Source organism: Hibiscus syriacus, unplaced genomic scaffold, assembly GCF_006381635.1.
Source record: "Hibiscus syriacus cultivar Baekdansim isolate YM2019G1 unplaced genomic scaffold, ASM638163v2 tig00002840_pilon, whole genome shotgun sequence".
Taxonomy (NCBI): Eukaryota; Viridiplantae; Streptophyta; class Magnoliopsida; order Malvales; family Malvaceae; genus Hibiscus; species Hibiscus syriacus.
In genome coordinates, this window is record NW_024061947.1 from 8,466,174 (window position 1) to 8,476,840 (window position 10,667).

At 36.1% G+C, this 10,667-nt stretch overlaps 1 pseudogene; it reads left to right on the forward strand.

The window, feature by feature from the left end:
- The first annotated feature begins 4,892 nt into the window (after positions 1 to 4,892).
- Positions 4,893 to 10,336, forward strand: LOC120156563 (annotated as a pseudogene).
- The last annotated feature ends 331 nt before the right edge of the window (positions 10,337 to 10,667 follow it).

Consider the following 10,667-nt stretch of genomic DNA (forward strand, 5'->3'; position numbering starts at 1 on the left):
AAAATTAAATCCTAATTTATATTAGAATTGCAATTCCCAAATTGAAACCCCCATTCCATACCAATGTTGTTTCAAGTGTATCGTTATACGAGTAATCGAGTATCGATACTAGATTCGTACCAGTACATTAATTGGTTACTGGAATTTATTTTTAAACTATATACATGTACTATAGTAATCTGTATCGGTACGCTCTGTTTGAATTTTAGAATTCTGTGTTAAGTTTAAATGCATGTAGGCTTAGATTTTATCTTTGTAACGTAAATGATGGATCTAAACTTAATGCCTTTAAAAGAAGTTAAGATAATAGAGTGTAAATGTCATATCGACAAGAATTTCGAGAATACAAACAATGAGGTACATTCATATAATTAATGATGTTTTAATAATAGTGTTGAAGTAAATGTCATATCGACAAGAATTTCGAGAATACAAACAATGAGGTACATTCATTATAATTAAATGATGTTTTAATAATAGTGTTGAATTTCTTTATGTCGATATATATTATTTAAGATTATTGTTATATTTATTTATTATTTTATATACATAGGAAAAATTGAAGTTGTACACGAGGAAAAGATAAGAACTCGTTATCAGAGTGATTACAAGTTCGAGACACTCATTCATTCGTGCAAAATATTAAAAAGGAATTTGTTAAAATGAATGTGTTAGGATTTTTGTAGCTCTATCGATCAACTAAAAATGTGCCAAGATGGGTGAATTGGTCAAATAAAAAGTTTAGGGATTATAGAGAGAAACGATAGGAAATATGCACAACGATTTATAGTGGTTTGACTTCTCAACCAAGTCTACATCCACTACCTTAGCTTCATACTAAGGATTTCTAACAAATTCACTAATTTGTTCTTTCTTTTTCTAGGCTCAAGAGTAACTTTTACAAATCCTTATCTTTTCAATGGATAAGATAGAACCAAAACACCTTTTACAAAAGGATAAAAGATTACAAACAAGAAAACCTCTCTAAGGTAGGTGTTTACAAATAAAGCTCACAAAAACACTCTATGTATAAGAGAAAAGGAAAAATGAGATTGAAAGAGTTTTTCTCTTGATGTAGATTGCTTGGATATGTGTTGTAACCTTCTTCAAGTGTCCTCAACTTGTTTTTATGTGTTGGAATGAGTTTATAGCTGTAACACCCTAGACTAGTACGACACACAGTCGACCGATGTAGGATGCTACACGGAACCATCAAAGTGGTTACTAACACCTTACTTTTTTCTTGTACTATAAAACGACCATTTCCATAAATAAAGCATCCATGAAATAATATAATTTAAAACTTCATACTTGGGAGCTCCCAAAATAAATATTTACAATCAAAATATTATATATCGACTCTTAATAAAATTTACGACTCAACTGATACATCAGGGTTTATAAAATACATGCCCTTCAAAACTGTTGAGACATACTCTAAATCTGCAATAGGTCTGGACCTTGATCTATCTACTACTCCTCGAACTCTTGATCTACTGACCTGCCAATGGAAAACAATCTGAAGGCTGAGCAAACTAGCTCAGTGCCACACTAACAACTAAAACATACTAAAAGTTTGTCACTTAAATGCTCAAGCTATCAAGTCTGCTGCTATCTGGTCTATTGTTCTGTTATGTTATGCTTTAGTGAGTATACTCATATACCTACTCTCTATTCTATGGTAGGCATCATGGTACAGCCCCCAAAATCTCTAAATCAGACACCACACTCTCGACTAGCCCACTCCTTGAGTGTTGGACCTTGCGCCCAAACTAGTCAACTTAAAGTGCCTTCAGCACTCCCTAAGAATATCTGGAATGAATTTATACTTTTGATTCTACTATCTTTTCTAAAGGAACTCGGGTGCCCTAGTCGTTTTCCCGAGCATTTAAACAAGGCTAGTCTTATTTCACCCTACTTTATTCTCATTTCTATGTTTGAATTAAAGATCATTAATGTTCTCACTTGAAGTCTTATGTGAGGAAATATTGAAGTGTTGAGGTACTTTGAGTCTAATTCCCTTAAAAACCTACATTTTTTCCAAAAACAGACTGAAAGTATCGATACTAGCCCAAGAGTATCGATACTCCTACAAAAGTTTCGATACTTTATATAAGTACCGATACTTCTAAACATTCTATTATACCTTGTTTCGAAACTTTCTGGGAGTTTCAAAACTATGACTCAAAGTTTCGATACTCTTGAAAGAGTATCGATACTCTGGTTTAGAAACTCACGAATTTGCCTAAAACGAAGAATAAGTATCGATACTATCCCTATTTTCTGCAAAATTCATAAAACACATAAAAAATGCTATATTTCAATCCCAAAGACCCTAGTGAGGTCCTCAAACATTCTTTAAAGTCTTATATGATTACAATGAGCATAAATAATACTTTATATCATGCTTATAACATAAATCATGTAATCTACCATTAACATATAACACTAAGCTTCATAACTTAATCTCAAGCTAGAATTCATTTCTAATGATCACTAGGAGTATGGAAGAGTTGATAGTGTGTTACCTTGCTTCTTACTTGCTAGAAACACACTCAAGTTAACCAAGGGGCAACTTCTCTTTCCCTCTTGCTTTAGAGTTTTCTCTCACCTCCCTTACTAAACAAAGATAAGAAAAGGGTTTGCTAAACTAACTAAGCTCTTGGATTAAAGCTTAAGATGTTTTAGGTAACTTGAATACACTATAAACAAGCTTGGATTCATGGATCCCCTTAACTTCCATAAAATCCATTTTTAAAAACAAATTCTAAAACTTACAAAATGAAGCTTAAAACAAAGTTTGAAGGATGGAGGAAAACATTCTTACCTTGGCTACAACAAACTAAACTTATAATACTTGAACTTGGCTCTTGAAAGGAAGAAGAAATGGAAACTAATGGAAGGAATAAGAAGAAAATGGGTGAGATATTATGGGGAGTTTGGTTTCGTGAAATGATATAAAAAGAGGGGTAAAGTTTTCAGTTTTAATAAAAAGGGTAAACTACACTTTGGTTATTATCCTATTACTTACTTTTAAAAATGCCTATTTCCTATAACTATTGGGCCAACCTAAGCCTAATACTCTTAAGAATTGGTCTAAAATTATATTGAAAAATCTAATGGGCTCTACTGATGGGTTTCGGGTTGACTGAAACTACTAAGCCAAATTCGGGGCATTACAACTCTCTCCTCCTAATAGGAAATTTCGTCATCGAAATTTTAACAAGGTATCTACGACAAATCTCTATCACTTGAACATCTAATTCTAAAGGCTGAATACTAGTTTGATTAGGGCGATTACTTGAATAGGGAACAAGGTAGGTTACCTAAGATCCATAAACTACATCATCCTCTTCTTTAGCTCTAATCGCAAACTGACAGGTTGTAACTCTAGGCTCCCTATTGGCTCATGAATGTATGATACCTCTACCAGTCTAACCAGAAGTACTTTTTCCTCTCTGGAATCATCTATCTCTCTGAACTCTGAATAACAAGATACAATCACCGATAATCAGTTCCGAGATCCCGCTGCCGACTCTTTGGAATGCTCTAGTCCATTTACATCTGATCATCAGAAGTTAAAAAAATTTGTACCACAAAAGGCATATTGGTTACTGTAAACGACATGATGAGAGTTTATGAGGCTTTTCTTTGTAGTTTAATCCATTGTTTGAGAAGTATGAATTTTTGTTGCTAGGGGTAACTTGAATAATTTCCAAACATTAGTATAGGAGATTTTTCAGAGACTCTTTTGTAGAAAAAATAAAAAATTAATCTTATTCGTTTTTAAGTGTTTTTGTTAATTAATTAAAATATTTATAAGCTCCACTCACTTGTTGGGAAATATAATCAAATTTAATAAAAATAATTTGATTTTGAATCAACTAATTATTTTTTAAATGTTTTTACCATTCACACTGTTTATGGATTCCATCCACCTTTTGGAAGAATCTATTTGAATTTTACAAAAGTAAATTTTTAATTAACCAATTGTTTCTTAATTTTGTTTTTGTTTGTAAGTTCCACTAGGGATGACAATGGGTCGGGTTTTTGGGTCACTCGACCCGACCCGAGAAGAAAGGGTCCTCCACCCGTGGCCTGACCTGACGAAATTAAGGTTTCACCCGACCTGACCCGACCCGAATATATGACTTAGAAACCTGATCCGACCCGACCCGACCCGAAATAATAAAAAAAAATATTTTTATTCAATAAAAACAGTGACTTAATTGAAAAAAAATTATATATAGAGGGGTATTATTGTAATTATCTAAATATAGGATAAAATTATATATATTTTCGGGTCGGGTCGGGTCGGATTTTTTTACCCTAAACCCGAACCTGACTCGACCCGAATCCGATTTTTTTTAAAAAAAAACTGACCCAATCGAATCGTATTCGGGTTGAGTTGCCATCCCTAGTTCCACCCATTTGTTGGGGTATGTGTTAATTTTTCAATTTTGGTTTAATGGTTATAAATTCCACCCATCACTTGGGGGAATATGCCCGATTTTCATAAAAAAATTACTTTTGTTAGGAATTTATTTTAATTTTTTCTCATTTTTTATGTGTATTAATTATTCCTTTTGGGAGAATATATCAAATTTAACGTGAAGAGGCTAATTCAGTATAATTAAGTTATTTATATATTACAAATAATCCATTCATTTATAGGTTATTTTTATATTTTGGGCTACAAAATTAATTTTATAAAGTGAAGAGGGTAATTCAGTATAGGTAGGGCCATGAAAACTAAAATGAAAACAATTAAAATTCAGAGGTCCTTTTCTGCAAAGAAGAAAAAGGTTGGCATATACGGCTAGAAAATTCCGTTCTCATAGACCGTCCTTGCCATCTATATAAAACTTGCAATTTTCCTCCCGCCATCCTCTTAAACAAGCGCCTTCAACGGAATTTCTTAATCTTTTCTGGTAAATTTCCCAATTAAATTATGCTTCGTCACTGTTTAAGATGTCGTCGGCGTTTCTATCATCATTATTCGCGACGGTTTTACTCCTCCTCCTCTTCAAACCCCGTTGAATCCCCTAATAATTTTAAACATCGGCATCCCGAACCTTCCCAATCGGCGTCCCCGCAGAATTTTGAAACTCATCTTTCAACTGTCCCTTCCAGAACCGTTTCTCTATCTCGAAATTCCGTTTTGGCCCTCTCCGCCACTCTCCTCTCTGCTGTTGTCGCTTCCGTAGCTGTTTTATTTCTTGATGAAGGCAATGAAGCCTCCGACGGTAATAACCTTAACCCTAGTAGAAACCCTCTTTATGAATCGATTGAGCATTCGATTCAAAAATCGAATGAGTCCTTCAGGAGGATCGTCCACCAAGCGAAACAAACCAGCGTTGCCGCCTCTGTTTGTGGCAATCGTTGAGGTCTGTGATGTCGTCCGCGAACCATGAAGTCCGGGTGGGGTTTGAGCTACGCGTGGCGTCGTTGCTCGCGGACATTGCTGCTGCCAATGCGAGCCGCAGGGCTGCGATTGTGAGCGCCAATGGTGGCGCGGTAGTTGATTGGCTGCTGGAGACGGTAGCTGTGGGCAAGGCAGATGTTTGCAGCACTCAGGCTGAGGCTGCGAGGGCGTTGGCTTACCTATTGCGGATCCTGACGTGCGCAGAGATGTGCTTGGGAGGCCAGGCGCTGTTTCCTATCTGTTGAGATTCATTTTTTCATGTCAACCTCATAATAAATCCAAAAGGGTACGTTGTTTTATTTCTTTTGTTTATCAACAATTATGAAATTGCAACTTTTTTGCACCCGACTCTTGTTGGTGCTTCTAAGTTTTTTGTTTTACCATTGATAAATAGCTTTTGTGTGGGAGCAGCATTTGGGTCGAAGTTCATTCGATATTTCTGATTCTTTGAAAGGTAGAAGTATGCTTGTGGCTGCTATAATGGATATTGTTACATCCAATTGTAATAGTGTAGAGAAGGAGTCTTTTAAGCCTTGGCTACCGGAGAAAGCTGAGACGAGAGATATTGCAGCAGTTCAAGTTATTGAAGAAGGTAATATGCATTTAGATGAGGGAGAGGGCGGAGACGATGATGGTGGAAGAGGGATGAGAGGGATTGGGATTAAAATTCTTGAAGGAACGACTGCTTTAGGGCTGTCCAGAACAACAGAGCATATGACATTAGATATCTCAAATGAAACCCCTTCAGCATTAGAGAGGGATGCCCCAAAAACACTTGAATTGTTGAATAAGCATGATAGTTCAGTGGACCAAGCCAATTTGTCAGCTGCTGTTGTTCCAGGTCTTGGGATGATTTGCATACTCAGCATGTTGCTGTGCCTTTTGCTGCTTGGGCATTAGCCAACTGGGCAATGGCATCGGAGACCAATAGGTCTCATATTGAAGAATTGGATCAAGATGGGGAGGCTGTCATGAGTGCTTTACTAGCACCTGAGAGATCTGTGAAATGGCATGGTAGCTTGGTGGCCCGTCTGTTATTGGAAGACCAATCTTCCCTTAAATGACTCTATCTCTAATTGGGTGTCCACTCTTCTTTCTACTGCTTCACATGCAAGTAAAAATGAAGACATTTTGTTATCTCAAATGGCTTTATCGGCTTTTATAGTTGCTGTTGAGAGGAGCCGGGAAGCACGGAGGACTGTAATGGAGAAGGGTCTAGAGCTGATGAGAGTCACCGCAAAGAGAACTGCAAAGCATCAGCAGGTTCAAGAAGCTCTGGCAAAATCTTTGGAATTGATGTCAACTGAGGATTGTCATTTATCTATTGAAGAAAGTCAAAAGTGGTCTAGTATTCTGCTTTCTTGGGTTTTTGGAAAATCTTCCTCCAATGGAATTCGATCCTCTGCCATAAGAATTCTTTCATGTATTCTTGAAGACCACGGTCCATCTTCTGTTCCAATTTCTCAAGGATGGTTAGCTCTTCTGCTAAATGATACCCTGGCTTCCTGCAAGGCATCATCTGTTAAAGGCGGCACCTACAAAGTGAAGGTTAGAGTATGTACCTTTTGTTTTTTATTACTTTCATTTTTATTAGCAAATTTAACCTCATTATACACTTGTTTTGGAATCTAAGAATAGAATTTGACGTTTTCAACCCACTATATTTTGAAATTTGCAGACTCAGATCGATCAGTCTAACATTCTTTCAGCTGGACAGACTGCTAACCAATTAGCAGTTGCAGTTGTTAATCTGGCTGGAAACCAGTTGACTGGTTCTGTTGATACCTTCCCCCTAGCAGATCTTCTTTCTCTCGAACCTTTCACTGGACCATTTAAAAATCTAAAGAAAGATAACCCTCCAAAGTTTGATGTCGCAGATTCTGCATTGGCAACCCTTAAGGGTGTCAAAGCACTGACTGAAATTTGTGCTGAAGATTCTTTATTGCAGGATAAAATTACGGATCTGGGGGTCTTATGTTTGCTAAGATGCCATTTGTTATGTGATGATTATGAGAAACTGTCTGCAATAGAGGCTTATGCTGCATCTAGAGCACCTGAGGCACAAGAAAGGGTTTCAAGTAACAGTAGTGAGTCATCACCTTCAAATAAGAGCAATCCATCTAGTGTTCGAGTTCCACCTACTGCTCACATTCGGAGGCATGCAGCTAGACTTTTAACCATTCTTTCACTCCTTCGAAAAGTCCAGAAGTCATTGCAGCTGATGAAACATTGTGTAAGTGGCTTGAAGATGTGCTGATGGGAAGATATCAAGCATCAATGACCTTAATACGAAGTTATGCTCGGGCAATTCTGTTAAATGTATTTTGCAATCAAAAATTGGTATTGACTTGGTAAATAGTGGTCCTGAAAATGGTAGCAGAGATGGTACACACAACTGCCCAAGTTATGATGATATGATATTCTTAATAAACCCTGAACTTCCCCATTGGAAGTGTCCTAGAAAGGCCAATCCTCTGTGCAAAAGATAAGTCTATTTCAAATGAGGATGATTCCACGAATAGTAATAGTACAAGTGTAGATGTTGACAAGTCATCCAATTCTTCGAATGTGCCTAATAATTATTCTGATTCTGAAATTCCTCAAATGGATATTGTCTTTGTACATGGGCTACGTGGTGGACCTTATAAAACTTGGCGCATATCTGAGGATAAATACTCAACAAAGTCTGGCTTGGTAGAGAAAATTGATGAAGAAGCAGGGAAGCTTGGACATTTGGCCAGGTGAATGGCTTTCGGGTGATTTTCCTCATGCTCGCTTGTTGTCCCTGAAGTACAAGGTTTGTTTTAGTTTGGTGGTAGCTTTAAGAAATTTTAATTATTAGGTTTTTTGCAAGCTGTTCACTTTTACTTTTGAAGTCTTCAGTGACTGTCTCTCATACTCCAAAATCTGTTTTATTTGCTACACAGACAAACCTAACACAGTGGTCTGGAGCTTCCCTGCCTCTTCAGGTTTGCTGCTTTTGTTTTATTAGTTTGTCATTTTTTGTTATGCTTCAGTTACTATTGTTCTTTCATTATTTATTTATTTATGAAATACTTAGATGCATGTTTAAATTGAATTACGAGTTCTCTTTAAACCCAGGCAACAATGGGCACATCATTTAGAACTTGATATATGATGTTATATGCTTCCATATTTCTTAGATGTATGTCGGTGTGACAGAAATCTTCAAACTTTTGGCTAACAATTGCTTTTTCTGCCGACGTTATTCATGAACTTCTCATTTTGACCTCCAGGAAGTTAGTTCCATGTTATTAAAGAAGCTGGTTGCTGCAGGCATTGGGAGTCGGCCTGTTGTGTTTGTGACCCACAGGTTAATCGATACAACCTCTTTTTTCTTTTTTGGCTTGGGGGTTATGGTACAAGAGCTATTTTGACATGATTATTATCTGCCACTGAATGGCTAATGTTACTCTTCGTGTTGGAAAATAAAAGTTTGAAGTTGGTTTCTTTTGGCGACTTAAGATAGTCTTTTATTGTTCCAAATTTCCCTTTTGTTCAATATATGAATTCCTCATATGTAGCCTGGGAGGTCTGGTGGTCAAGCAGATGCTATATAAAGCAAAGACAGAAAACATGGACAACCTTGTGAACAACACCGTTGGAGTTGTAAGTTGCTATTTCCATTATTTTATTCAAAATATACCCCCGGTTTAGAAAACGAACCTTGACGTATGCTGTTAATTTATATGAAACTGCAGTGGCAAGTTCAATACTCTTGGTGTTTCATCTAATTTCAGGTGTTCTATAGCTGCCCACATTTTGGCAGCAAGCTTGCTGATATGCCCTGGAGAATGGGTCTTGTGTTACGTCCAGCTCCAACTGTTAGGATATGATCAATTATGAACTTTTTTAATCAATACATACTTGTAATTCTGAAATTTTGGACTCCTACAATAGTTTTCAATCCAGAATCTGACGCCGGACCTTTTCACTGCTTTTCTTTCATAGATAGGGGAACTGAGAAGTGGTTCTCCTCGACTTGTGCAACTTAATGAATTTCTTCGTCACCTTCATAAGAAACAGATGCTCCAAGTCCTTAGTTTCTGTGAGGTAATAGATATGCATGTAATCTATTGTCACCCCCTAGAATCATGCATCATTGGCGATTTGCATTTCATTTTAGTCTTATCGCACTGCAAGCGTGATATGAGCTTCTAATTTGTTATCTTTCAGACCAAGGTCACTCCGATAGTTGAAGGTTATGGAGGATGGGCATTTCGTATGGAAATCGTGCCAATTGAATCAGCCTATCCTGGATTTGGTGAACTTGTCGTAAGTGTTTTATCTTTCGCCTAATATTTTCTCAAATGAGAAAAATTCGGATCCAAAGGATGCGACAACAAATACGTAAACATCATATGATTCTGTAAATGGTTCTAGCCCTCCAAATTATTCTCATTTCGACCGTGAAACAGGTATTAGAGTCGACCGATCATATAAATTCATGCAAACCGCTCAGCAGATCGGATCCTTCATACACAGAAGCATTAGAATTCTTGCGAAAACTCAAAGCTCAATATACATGAAGAGAAGTTCAGCGTTATACTCCGCAATTGACATAATTTCTTTCTCATTTTTTGTCCTCGAATTAATGGCTTAATGTTTGAGTTTTTGTTTTCTTGGAGGTTGGCGGATTCAAACTTTTATGCCTAGGAGTGGATCAAGTTACTAACCTTTAGGTAAAAGTTGCACCTCCCAGTATATACTTGCGTATGATCAACAACATTTGTATAGCAGCTTTCTGTACATCCTTTTATTTTATTTTTTATTTTACTTGTATCTCTAAGAAGCAAACCCATCCAATGAATGGGTTCTTAAAATATTGTGCACACATTTGCTAATAAAAGAAGATACACATTGTACAAAATATACACGGGACATTTGGTTACGGGATGTAAGATTATTGTTAGAAATAATATTACTATTATGATGTTGTATTATTTTGTTTGGTTTGTTTATCAAGAATGTAACGTGTTTGGTTGGAGAAATATAAAATTACTTGAATATATATTTTTTACTTAATTAATCTTGTGATCTATATTTTTATATAAAAAGTTAAACATTAATATTAAATTATAAATATATAAATGAAAAATCATAGAAATATTTTGATTGTTATATTATTTAACTTTTGAGAAAAAATATATTTAATATATTAAACTTATATTTTTAAATAATTTTCATAATCAAAATTAATATTATGATCTCGAGTGGACAA